The sequence below is a fragment of the Triturus cristatus genome, chromosome 5_1 (genome assembly GCF_964204655.1).
Source record: "Triturus cristatus chromosome 5_1, aTriCri1.1, whole genome shotgun sequence".
Classification (NCBI taxonomy): Eukaryota; Metazoa; Chordata; class Amphibia; order Caudata; family Salamandridae; genus Triturus; species Triturus cristatus.
In genome coordinates this window covers 683,116,145-683,129,574 of record NC_140587.1, presented here as the reverse complement: position 1 = coordinate 683,129,574, position 13,430 = coordinate 683,116,145, and the positions used below count along the sequence as shown (strand labels likewise).

Genomic DNA, 13,430 nt, shown 5'->3' with positions numbered 1-13,430 from the left:
ACAAAAGGCTCCAGCCACCTTGAACAGAGCACCTGGACTCTGCCCCAAGTGAGTTCAAGTGGTGCAACCCCAGTCCTGGATCCTTTGAAGTGGGCCACAAGGTGCTCTGTGAGCCCATTTTTGGATCCAACAGAACCAATGCATCTCCTGTGCGGCGCAGCACAACCCCAAACAGAACCAATGCATCGCCTCCGTTGCGAGAATTCTCCCAGCATAAGGATGCTGCAGCAACCTCGCAGCCTACTTCAGAACCACCCTTCATGATGCCTCCCCAGCACAGTGCCTCGGATCGCAATTTTATTTGTCGACTGCAGCCTCAATGACAATGCAGGTTCTTGCATCACAGCCTTGCAGCTCCTTGGAACCGGAGCGTCACCTCAGCTGCGCAATGCATCCTCGACACTGGAGTTCGCATTGCAAGCCCTCATCAACAGGGTCCTCAGTGATGATCGAGGACCTCGCATCACAGCCCCTCAGAACTGACACATAGCCTCTGCTGCACAATGCATCCTCAGCATGGGATCTTGCAACGCTCTGCAACCAGGATTTAAGGTACTTTTGTTTAGTTGACCTTACTGGGTCTCTGGAGCTGATCCGCGCTCCTTCGGTTTTGGCCTGAACTTGTGACTTTGACCCAGTCTAGTGCAACCAGATATCCACAAATGGTGCTTTGTGCTTTTTGGTGGTATTCTTACTGAAATGTTTAAAATTGCATATTTACTGATTGGATTTTTGTTGTTTTGGTCTTGATTTATTTATTAACATTCACTGCCTCTAAGTTAAACTTGACTGCTCTGTGACAAGCTACCAGAGGGTCAAGCACAGGTTAATTTGTGGTTTGAAGGTGCCTTACTCTGACAAGGATTGTGGTTGCTGCTTGAATAGGGTTTTGCCCTCCTCAACCTGTAACCCAAAGTCTTACAATTCTATTAATGGCAAGCTGTATGTATGGATTGGAGATGACTTCATACTGTTTAAATTAATTGATAAGATGCAGTTAGAGTCCTGAATTCCCTTGATTTGCAATCAGTGTTTTTACTGCTCACAGAACACATTGTCAAATCCACAAATAGGGTAAATATGTTGTCTTCACTCATTGAGATAATTTTGTTCAAGCAGGCAATTGAAAGTTTGCTTTTATTCAAGTTTATCTTCATGACTTAAACTTCACAGAGTGCTGAAAATGGAAAAGTGGAGCATGTATAAAATTATTGTTACCATGTTCCTACAGTCACAAGGACCTTAAAGCTATTTCCACTATGGCAGCCTAGCTGTTCTGTGTAGAAAATCAGAGTACAGATACAAATACTGATACTGTATCTCAGGAATGGGGTCAGCTAGAAAAACAATGAAACAACAATTTTTAATAGTTATGAAATTCAATTCAATGGAGAAAACACAGTATTAATAAATATTAACAGAAAGTAACATTTAAAACTTACCTTTCAACTACCTGACTTTCCTAGAGACAAATTTTCTTGAACTCACCAGCAACTCCCAACCTGTGCTTGGTCTGAATGAGGTATGAATGAGGTGTGAAATTCCTCCTAGGAACTAAACAAAAGGTTGGGCATTGATGGCTCCTTTAGAACAGCAAAAAGATGGTGATTTGCCATCCTGTTGGCATCATAAAATCAAATCCTGCCTGACAGGTCTGTTTAAGCCACATGTAACTCTTCGGAACACTTGAAAAGTACCAAACAGGATGGCCAAACAAATCCTGTGTATTTCTTTAATAGCGCTGACAGATCCTGTTTTTGTCTTGCTGGACCTTTGTCTCCTGGCTTATTGTGAGTACAGGGACTGCTTCAAACTGGATTTAGTGTTAGTTGTGGATGGATACTGGAAATTACCTTAGTCCACTGCCCTACACTGCTCCACCTTCAGAGCCCAAGTTTATTGTGTCTGAATACGTCAGCCATCTTGGCATTGCCCTGGCACATGGCATTTTTGGACTATTTGTTGGAAAACAAACAAGAACTACTGAAAATATGGGTTGGGGTATGAGGAGTGCCCAGGAGCCACCCCCACCCACTAGCTGGTGCCAGGCTTAAATGGGGCACCCAAGGTACTTCCTTAAATGAGCTCTGGATCTGTGGAAGAACAGAAGAGGATTGGACCTGCTGTCTGTCACCTGAAAGGAGCCATGAAGGACTGGACTTGACGCTCCTTGGACCCAGGACAAAGACATGGACTTCAAGAGTCAGGTTGCTGATCTTATTTGTGGCGACTGGGAAACAACAAGCCTCAAGATTTCTTTTTTCCAGCTGACCAGTGGCAACTGGAACTTGGACAGTATGTTGATGATGTTGCTGGGGGCCTCTGCCTTATACCCTGAGAGTCTCTAAATGACCCCCCTACTCTAAAATTCGGGGGGGGGGGTCTTAGATGTGTACTCCTGTGGCTTTTTGGGCGCTCAAGTAAGTTTGGACACTTTTGGAAAGCTTCTGCCCCAGAGCTTCGAGGAGACCTGCAGCAAAAAATATTTAAAAACCAGTTCCACTGAGTCAGATTGAATTTCAGGTTTGTCCGATGTGGGAGATCTCAGCAGCTCCAAATGACAACAAAGACCCTTTCTGAGTTGGGATTTAGAAACTTTTCCAACCGAAAACCTCAAAAGCTCCACGGCTTCAGCAGGACCAATCTACGTGATGTATCCAACCCATGCTCCATTATGGTCGGTCTCAAATCAATCCTAGGTCCCAGTCAATCGCGACTATTGTCTTGCATTGGCAGATGTTTTGATGCTATTTTCACAGATTAGTGAAATAATTACTTGCATAAGACTACTATTCCCCTAGTGAATAATTCATTTTCTTGTGGCATAAGTTGCAAATAGGTGAGCGCATCCAGGATTCAGAATCAGATACTCTTACAAAGAGTTTTGTGTGGCATGGAATGATAATTCAAATCTATCTTCAGAGTGTCATTAAATGAGTCATGTAAAATGTAAGTGAACAGTGGGGCTAGATTAGATTGAGGTACAATTAGATAAAGGATACTTTACTTTAGTAATAGGGGTTAAGTGGCCACTTGGGAAGAAGCTCAATGTTTGCAAACACGTATCGGACATGATGGGAGGGTGAACCATTGATGTTGGGGAGTATGAATATGAGTCATCTCAAAGCCACTGTGCTGGATTTGTTTATTTGTGATTACAGAACAAATAGTATTGATGACTGGGTGGTCAGAGAGGAGTTGAGCAAAGAACACATTGCTTAGCTATAGTTTAGTTGATTTTTAGGTTTGAAACAATGATACAAGAAAAGTGAGATGTGCTTGAGAGAGAGGCTAGGATGCTTTGACGTCCTTAAATAAAGATACATTATCATCTGGGTGGAGATTATTGGTCACAACATGTAGTGGGTAAATAGAACAATTCAAAACACGAAGAGTGATGTCATTGTCATCATAAAAGATTTTGTGAGTGGCGAGAATATGTTAATGTGGAGTGTTCTGTGTGCAGCACATATGATCCCAGATTTACTATGATTTTGCATTGGTGTTGTGTCACTTTTATGGCACAGCCGCAATGCAAAATTATTTTTGGCATTTACTAAGCCATCTAAACCCACTTTGCATGGTGTTGTGTGGTTTAGTAAATACAAATCTGATAGAGACTACTAGCCGCAGATTCCTTCACGTAGAATTATCCCCTGGCGTGAGACTGGATCCGGAAACTTTTTGCCACAGCATCCCTGCGTGCCGGGGGCGGGACGACATCACTCAACTCTGCCCAGGCGTCGTCCGCGTACGTGACATCAGCGAGGTCACATTAGACCCGCCCTGGCACGCCCACGTCAGTTTTTTCCTTTTCTGCGTGCAACGTGGATCCGTTCCTTGCTGCGGGCCTGTTTAAGGCCCTCTTTCTCCATTCTTTTTTGGTAGAAACAGTGTGCGAATGCCTTCGGGCTTTAATACTTGCACGTTTTGTGGGCGTCTTATGTCGGCAATGGACCCTCACCTCCTTTGCATGTGGTGTTTGGGGGAGGATCACGGCTGCTCGGATTGCGCAGCGTGCCAAAAGTTGAAGCAGGAGCGCCGAACGAAACTTCTTTTGGCGTGTCTCTCCAGGTTGACGTTCTCCCCTCGGTCTGCTTCGGCAGATGGCTTCAGGTCCGGCCATGGTCGTCGTCCTCGCCTTTCTACGATGTCATGTGAGTGTCGCTTCCCGGTGGGTAAGTGTCGCAGTTCCTCACCCGGGGGCTGGTTTCCGGCCTACCGGGGGCGTGGACTCTCCGCGGGTGATGCGGCCCCGCATTTCGTCCTATCCACCGTTTCCCGGTGTTGGGGCATCGAGAGTCCAGATGGAGACTTACGCGGCAGCTTTGCAGGCCTCGCAGGCGTCTCCTCCTCCTTCCCCTCCTGGGGTGTCGACGGATTCCTCGCCTTGCGCAGGGCCCTCCGCGGCGCCGCTGGTGGCTCCGGTCCCGGCGCCGACTGTGTCGGATCCAGGCTTAGAGGATGTGGTGCTGTTGGGGTGTGGCTCCTCTGGGGCACCTCCTTCAGGCCACGGTGTCTCTACCTTGCCGCAAACCCCCGCGGGGGTCCTGTGATGTCGTAGGAGGTCACCGGCACTCAGGTCACATCCCGAGCCCCTCTCGGTCCCTTGGCAGGGTGATCCTGTCTAAGGCCAAGGTGACGCCGCTACGGTGCCGGCAGCAGCTGCACAGTGCGGAGCCACAGGGGTCGGTGGACTCTTCTCGTCCTGCTCCAGGTCGAAGGCGGACCCCTCGTCCCTCTCCGGGCCCCTCTCGTACCTCCTCACAGGTGGCTACCTCGTTGGAGGGCGAGTCGGAGGTTGCATCATCCCTGGCACCGCCACAAGGATTGGTGGGGCGACCTTCACCTCCTTCTGGGCCGCGGCCGGCAGAGGGCTTCGGGCCCCTCCCTGGGCCCATCCCCTTCGCCCACGCAGGTGGTTGCCTCGGCGGGGGTTGGGCCGGCGCAATCCCGGCGCCACTCTGGCTCCAGCTCTACTCCGGTCCCCGCTCCGGTCTCCGGTGCGGGGTGACTTGGAGGTCCCTTGCCCGGCGATGCCTGATGGCGCCAGTGGCCTGCCTCAAGCAGCGGGCTCTACGGCTCCGCGCAGGGATCTTTGGATGCCCCTTCTTCTCTAGAGGCAGGCTGCATATTGGTATCGTCCACCCCAGAGACTGGTCGCCGCGTGGTGTCCTTTTCACCGGCGTCGAAGGGTGGCTCCCCATCCTTCCTGAGACAGGGGTGTTCGTCAGAAGAGTGGCAGGTCCCTCATTCTTCGGCTCCTCCTGACTTCCAGGTCTGGCCGTTGCCCGCCCCGCTTGGCCTCGGGGACGGCCGCCTTAGTTTGCAGCCGTCGCCCACAGAGGAGCTGCTTTCTCCACCACGGGGCCCTACGGATGTGGGTGCGGCCTTCGCTCACGTGGTGTCCACGGCTGTGGGCATCCTGCGCATGGGTGACCCGGTGGCTCACTTTCCGGCGGACCATCTGTTGGAGGTCCTCCACCAGGGCTCGGGTGGGAGGGAAATCTTGCTTCCCTTTGGAGGTTCGCTCCTTTCTGCCTTGACGGGGGCTTGGAGGCGTCCTGCCTCCGGGTATCCAGTGCCTCCACATCTTCTGCATCGGCACCTTCCGACGCCGCGTGACCCGGCGTGCCTGTCCATTCACCCCTCAGCCGCCAGTCCCCTTCTGCAGACTGCTTTTCCCTCCCTGCTGCCCCTGTTGGCCGTCCAAAGAGGCCCGCTGGCTGGACACTTGGGGATGCAACATTTTCGCCTCGACCAGCGCGTCCCTGCGGGCCCTTAACACCTTGTGTGTGCTGGCTAGGGCCTCCTCCTGTTTGTGGGACTCGGCTGAGTCTCTGGGGTCTGCAGCGTCCCGGGAGTCTGCTCAGGTGGATTTTCGGCACCATGCATTGGATGGCCGTTTACATCCTTCCTTGGGACTTTGGCATTGTTGGCTGCTGGACGGCCCCTTTGTTGTTGTGTTTGAGTTCTGCAGGAGTTGTTGCGCAGACTTGGCCCTGAGATTGGGCCTTCTGCTTTGCTTGGGCTGCTGTGAAGCCTGTAGCGGGGGTGCTTTTTTTTTTCCCGTGGTTCTTTTGTTTCTTCCTCTGCTGCGGAAGTTCTTCTAAAGAGGGTTCCCATATATTTGAACTTCACGTGCCCTATGTGGGGTTATGGTAGCTGTCATATGGCTTGCGCTCTGCTGGAGGGTTCTGGTCACCTTCGGGTACCTGTTCTCCATGGTGTTTACGTAGGTTGCTTTTGCTTCCTGAGGTCGTGTGCGCAGCCATCCGTGGTGGTGGCCCGGGCCTCTCCTTCTCTCCCTGCTCCCGTTCTGCGGTCTGGGATGTCCCTGTGTTCTCCCTTGCTGGGCGTTGCCTACTTGGTCTTCCTGGTGCCTCGGGCTGTTCTTCTTGCTTCTGACCTTGACTGCCGGCATTGTTCTGGCTAGCAGGCTGCTCTCCATCTGGAATGGGCTCGCCTTCTTCTCCTTGGTTTTCTTGGGCCCTCTAGGCTTCTTCTTCTTCCGTCTTCCGTCTTCCTGTCTTGGCATTCGGCGGAAGCTATGTTGCCTTGTGGGGGAGTGGGGTGCTTCGGCCTCTCTGTCCTTGCCCTTGGTTCCTCTGCTGTGAGCGTACAAGCCTCTTCAGCCTTCTTTCCCTCCTACGTCCCCTTGGGGTCGGTGGGGTTCTGCTTGTGGGGGTTCCCTTGGCTTGGCAGGGGCACGATTCTACCTGGTCCACAGATCTGGTCCCCTGTGGGGCCCTCTGTTCTGCTTTAGCTGGTGGGGTCCTTATCGCAGACCCTCCTTCCCAGGGGGTATTGCTAGGGTATCTATTCTACGTGAAGGAATCTGCGGCTAGTAGTCTCTATCAGATGTACGAGTTACTTACCTTCAGTAATGATGTATCTGGTAGAGACGATTCTAGCAGCAGATTCCTTCACGGCCCACCCTTCCTCCCCTATTCTGCGAGGACCCTTGGGTTGGTCTTCGGTACTCGCCTCCCGGTGGGGAGCTGTGTCTCCTGTGGGTGCATTCCTTGTTCTTGACGGGTGGCTCCGTCTGGGGGCGGATCATTCCTCCCTTGGTTCTTTGGAGGATGAGGTTTTGGTGCGCCGGTGCCCTGCTGCTTTGACTACTCCAGGTTTGGGGGGGATTGCTTCTATCTTTGTCCTCCCTCCCCTCCCTTCCTTCCATTGCTATCCTCTGGTTTGAGGGTCCTCTGGCCATGTCTTTCCCTTGTCCTTGTGGGTGGTTGCCCTCTAAGTTGGGGTGGCTTGGTGGTTTGTTGTCCCTGTCTGTCTTGGGACTGGTCCCATTCCTTGCTCAGGATGAGGAGGTGGGCTTCCTACGTGAGCCATGACTTTTATGCCTGTTCTTCCCTTCGGGGCACAGGGATGTGAGGTTGTCTATGTGCGGGCAGGGTGGCTGCGCAGGTTTCTGCTTGTTCTTCTTCGTCTTTCTTCTTTTCCTGCCCTTGGGGTCTGCTGTGTTGGCACTACCCTGGTGGTGTTGTTAGTCGCCGTTCCTTTCCAATTTTTCTGCTCTTCGCACTCTGTTTCCATGCTCCCACCGTTTTTTATCTGGTGGTTCCTCGTTGTGGTGTGGAAAAGTTCTCCGAAGAAAACTGACGTTGGCGTGCCGGGGCGAGTCTTATCTGACCTCGCTGACGTCAAATACGCAGACGACGCCTGGGCGGAAACGCGTGATGTCACCCCACCCCTGCCGCGCAGGGATGCTGTGGCAAAAAGTTTCCGGATCCAGTCTCACGCCTGGGGATAATTCTACGTGAAGGAATCTGCAGCTAGAATCATCTCTACCAGATACATTGTTACCGAAGGGAAGTAACTCGTACAGTAAGGCATTATTCTGCATTGGGTAGTCATTAAAAGGTTGGAGCTTTGGTGTTCCCATGCATCCACTCATGTATTTTGACACAAACCCAGATTTACAAATAATTGTGAGCTTGGATTTGCACCAAAATGGTGTGCCTACACTTCAGAGGGTAACAAGGAGAAATATCTTTATTTCTCCTCTTACTATCTATTCCCATGTGAGCTGCATTCTGCAGCACACCCAGAAAGAACAACGTGCCTCTTGATTTGTTTGTGCTAAGAAAAGTATCTCTTCTTGCACAAAAACAATTCAGCCCATAACTGCATTGGTGCTAGGCAGTGCACAGTGCGCCAGTGCAAGGCGAGAGAAGAAATACTCCACATCTTTGAGCATATGGAGCATTTCTGCTCTCTCCCTTTCGTGCAGTGCAGCGCAGTAAGTTCTCTTATGGCCAGGTAGCCACCAATGTCCTTTGGATGCCTATCTCCACCCACAACCATCAGTATAGACCACCTAGCACAATTCCTGCTCTGTTTCGATAGGGGTCATTAGACCCCCTGGAACTATCTATTTCTTTACACACACAATAAATATTTTAAAACTTCAAACAATTTTGGAGAGTAACCACAGCATTTACAGTCTTAATAGACAGTCTAATACACTGGAGTTTCCTAAGCATAACTAGCTTGTTTCTGTGCAACCAAGAAAAAACATTTCGAGTGAGATCATTACCAGCTTTTGGTGCCACCTTCTCTTAAACCCTCCCCCATCCAGAGGATCTTTTGGACCCCACTTTCCCTCTCCTGTTCCGGATCTATCCCTTCCCCAAGAGTTCTTGTTCAGGGGGCCTGTCTGCCCTTAGGATTCCAACCTCTTGCACCCCCTACACCCAAGTTCCATATCCCCAAAGGACCTGTTCTAGCTCACGCCAACTGCGCATCTGAGGTTGGTTGACAGGTAAGGACCGAGTGTCAGCGACTGCCCCAATATCCTGCTCCACAGCAACCTCTTTTCCTACTTGCTGCCAGCAGCCCTTGGAGGATCCAGTGACGCCAATGTTATTTTGGTATAAAAGGATACCATACTTGGACCCGAGTACCCGAAGTGTCCCCACCAATCATGACCTCACTGCAAAGCAGCATATACATGAAAGGGAAACACAACATACCTCGGATGCTAGAAAGAAAAGGTGTTAAACAAGACATTTATCGAAGTCCACAACTTCATACAATCCTGATTTTGTTCCTGAAAGGGAATGAAGGCAATACTTATGTCCAATCCAGACTACCACACCTCCCTGGCACACCCTTACCAAATGCCTCTTGCTCTGGGGATGGTGGGTGGGGAAAAGCTCGGAAGCCCGTGTGGCTCCCAGGGGCAGGGTGTGCAACAATCGGCGTTATTAGGGTGGTGACCTGCAAGAGGAGCCGGAGAGTGTGATCTTGTGGAGCGGCGAGCAGGAACAAAGAGACCTGTGGCTCCTTATAAGGGACGTGTTCAATATCCTCTGTGGCCCTGGAAGCTGATTACTGCTTCTGGGTTAACTTTCACTGCAGCCAATTATCTCCCCTTGGCCCGGGAGCATGAGATCCCGGCTCCTCACCATATTTGGTGGCTCTCCTGAGTTGGGAGAGCCTTGGTAGTATGGCCAGGGAGTTGCCAATATCCCAATGATACCTATCACCACCCTCAACAATCAGTATAGACCACCAAGCACAACATCAGCTCCTTTTTGTTAGGGGTCGTAGGACCCCCTGTCTTATTTATTTTTACACACACAATAAATATTTTAAAACCCCAACCAGTTTTCCTCTGTAACCACAGTATCTATATGTTTTTTCACAAGTCAATCAATCAGTGTTTTGTAAAGTGCACTACTCACCCAGTAGGGTCTCAAGGCGCTGGGGGGGGGGGGGTTGTTCAGCTCCATTGGGGTAATTCAAAGAGCGAGGTCTTGAGGTCTTTTCTGAATTGGTGCAGTGGCGGGCTTCGCCGGAGAAGGAGAGGGAGTTTGTTCCATGTCTTGGCCGCAAGGTAGGAGAAGGCCCTTCCACCCGCTCTGTTCCTGTAGAAGCATGGGACGGTGGCTAGGGAGAGGTCAGCTGAGCGGAGGTTTCTCTTGGGTGCGTGGAAGGAGAGGCGGTTATTGAGGTATTGAGCTCCGATTTTGTGGAGGGCCTTGTATGCATGCACGAGCAGTTTTAAAGTCATTCTTCTTTTGACGGGAAGCCAGTGGAGGTCGCGGCGGAGTTGGGTGATGTGGTTGTGCCTTGGGATATCATGGATTAGTCTGGCTGTGGAGTTCTGGACTGTCTGGAATTTGCAGAGGAGTTTTTGGTTGATTCTGGCATAGAGGGCATTGCCGTATTCTAGTCTGCTGGTGATGAGGACATGAGTGACCGTTTTCCTTGAGTCAGAGGGTATCCATTTGAATGGTTTGCATAGTATGCGGAGGGTGTTGAAGCATGTGGAGGAGAACTGCGTTGATCTGGTGATTCATATAAATGATGAGTCCAGTATGATGCCGAGGTTACCTGTGTGGTCTATCGGTGTGGGTGGGTGTTCGAGGGCGGGGGGCCACCAAGTGTCGTCCAATGCAGAGGGGGTGGAGCTGAGGATGAGGACTTCTGTTTTTTCTGAGTTGAATTTCAGGCAGCTGTTCTTCATCCAGGTTGCGACGGTTTTCATCCCCTCTTGGAAGTTGTGTCTGGTGATGTTGTGTTCCTTGTTGAGGGAGAGGGTGAGTTGGGTATCATCGGCGTAGGAGATGATGTTGAGCCCATGGTTTCTGGCAATGGTTACAAGGGGGTTCCTGCAGACGCTGAAAAGGGCGGAGCCGAGGGAAGATCCTTGGGGTACTCCACATCTGGTCTTTTTTGGTTCCGAGTGGAAGGGCAAGAGTTTTATTCTCTGTGTTCTGCCGGTGAGGAATAAGCATATCCAGTCTAGGGCCTTTCCTTGAAAGCCAGTGTCATGGAGTCTGGTGGCTAGTGTGCGGTGGGAGACGGTGTCGTAGGCTGCTGATAGCTCCAGAAGAATGAGGGCTGCCATTTGGCCTTGGTCGAGGAGAGCCTGGATGTTGTCTGTGGCGGTGAGGTGGGCGGTCTTGGTTCTGTGATTGCTGCGGAATCCATATTGGGAGGCGTCTTGGATGTTGTTGGTTTTGATGAAGTGTGCTAGCTGGGTGTTGATGGCCTTTTTGATGAACTTGGCTGAGAAAGGATGCAGCGAGATGAGCCTGAACTTCTTGAGTTCTGTCGGGTCTGCAGAGGGTATCTTCAGGAGGGGGTCGACTTCGGCCTGCTTCCAGTCATCAGGGAATGCGGTGGTCTCGAGGGACCAGTTGCTCTGTGGAAGATGTGTGGCGGGCAAGGGTCTGAAGGAACTTCGGAGTGGATGCTCTTCATGGTCTTTAGGGTGTCTTCTGTCGTGAGACCCATCCTTAACTGAGACTCTAATACATGGGAGTTTCCTAAACATAACTAGCTTGTTCCTGTGCAACCAAGAAAAAGCATAACTGTTCGCGTGAGATCATGATTGGCTTTTGGATTCCCTTCTTCTTAAATCCCCCATCTGGAGGATAGTTCCCTCTCTCTTTGAGGACCCTATCTTCCCTCTCCTATACTGGAAGCTCTCCCTGCCTTGGGAGTTCTTGTGTACGGGGCCCGTCTGCCTTTAGGATACCCATGTCGGGCATCCCCTACATCCAAGTTCCCCTAGGGCCTGTGTTAGCTCATGCCAACTGTGCCTGCGCAGGTGGTTGACAGGTAAGGACTGCATGTCAGCGACTTCCCCCTTCCCACCCCATGTCACTGCAACCTCTTTTCCAACTTGCTGCCTGAACCTCTTGGAGAATACAGTGAAGCCAATGTTATTTTGTATTAAAGGATGCTGTAAAGGGACCTGAGGACCCAAAGAGTCCCCACCAATCATGACCTCATACACTGCTGGCCAGCATAGTTTTCCTACTATCTGGCCCCCACCATCTTACCATGCACGTCGCCTAGCCCAGGCCAACTGGTTCTCCAGGACCAGTGCATTACCCTCCTTAGGTAAGTGCACCCCATCCTGTGAGCAAAATGTTCACCCCTGATGCATCTGGGAGGTATAGATGTTAAGCAAACTGTGTTCAACCACTTACCAGCCTCCCAGTTCAAAGGTTTGACAGGCACATTGGTGGCCCTTAATGCCTTACCACCTCTCCGAGTAGACTTTGGGACCATGCTATTAATAGTCTCTGGAAACCTCCTTCAAAGACAACACATTCCGGGTAACCCTCAATTCAAAATAAGTCTATTGTCAGCTCAGCCAAGTCGGTTCCCCCAAAGTATGATGACCATCCTCAAAGACGGAAGTCTCTGATGCACCATTTGTTAAATGTAGCTGTTACATTGGCCAAGTGCGACCCTCCTTGCCAACTGGAAGGCAGCTGAAATCCTGCCTTCCCTTGCTCATGTGGCATAGTCACCTGCAGAATAACAAACCTTTGCCTGCCTTATGAGAGGCACAACAGCAATATATCTGTAACACCTCCTGCTTCCCGCTGTGACAGGAAACAATTAAGTATCCAGCAGCCACATCACCTTATTCTGTTCTGCACCTGCATTGACAGAAGAATACCATAAAGGAAGGGAAAGTTAGTGCCCACACAATTATCACATATTCAATCTCACATAGCGCTTTTTAAAGTCAGATTTCCACCTGCCTTGCATTTGAACCATTTGTCCTGCCAGTCCCATTCCTGCCGCTGCAGTGGCTGTGCCAAAGAATGGACCTTTACCCTGCAGGATCCCAACTTGCTCAACACCAGGGCCCTACTGAGTACCTTGGCCTCCTTCACCCTGTGTGCCCTAAAGACTCACAGGTTCCCCAGCAGACAACACGCAATGCCCTGGGCCTTCCTACTCCATATGTTCAGTCTATGTGCCATGGTGACCCCAAAGGAGCCATTCAACCATTGACTGCCTGCGAGCTGCAAACCCCCACTTCTGTCATTATTCTTCACCACTATCTCCCCCACCCTCAGCGCACCATAGAATGTCAGAGAGAAAGCTGCCCTGATCAAGCGAACCTCAGCTCGTGACCTGCATACCCCTTCAAGCTAGCCATTATCCTTGCCAGTTTCAACATGTCTATGGGGTGCCTGGCATCTCACTTGGCCCTCTCCAAACTCTGCCTGGCCTTCGGTGCTCTTATAACCAGGAATGCTATTTTATTTCATCTCCGTACCCTTGAATTTATGTGAACAAGAAAATTGGCGCAGCAGGCCGTCCGGCGTAAGATAGCTCACCATTCACCTCTCAGGGCCTCAGATCCAGAAAAGGTAAGGGGAACTCCCTTGCCTCTGGGTGGGCATGCATCCTAAAGTGAGAAAAGGAATCTGCAGCATTGCTCAGTACACCAACAATGTGTTTTGACTCAAAAGTAACATTCAGCCACAAATATTGCGGTACGATTCCCTTCTACTGTCTCAAGATCATTCCTCACCTGACGGCTTGCCACTTAATGCATTCCATCACAGTCATGTTGGCTGGCCAGAATACCATCGATTTGTTGTGAAACTGTTCTGCCCCTACCTTTAGGGCCACCAGGATGGGAAAGAGCTCTA

The 13,430-nt window shown here is 50.7% G+C and overlaps 1 protein-coding gene across 1 annotated transcript in view; it reads left to right on the top strand.

The window, feature by feature from the left end:
- Positions 1-13,430, top strand: part of SNTG1 (syntrophin gamma 1) — a 2,687,950-nt gene that overhangs the window by 2,377,748 nt on the left and 296,772 nt on the right. The gene's annotated exons all lie outside the window — the stretch shown is intronic.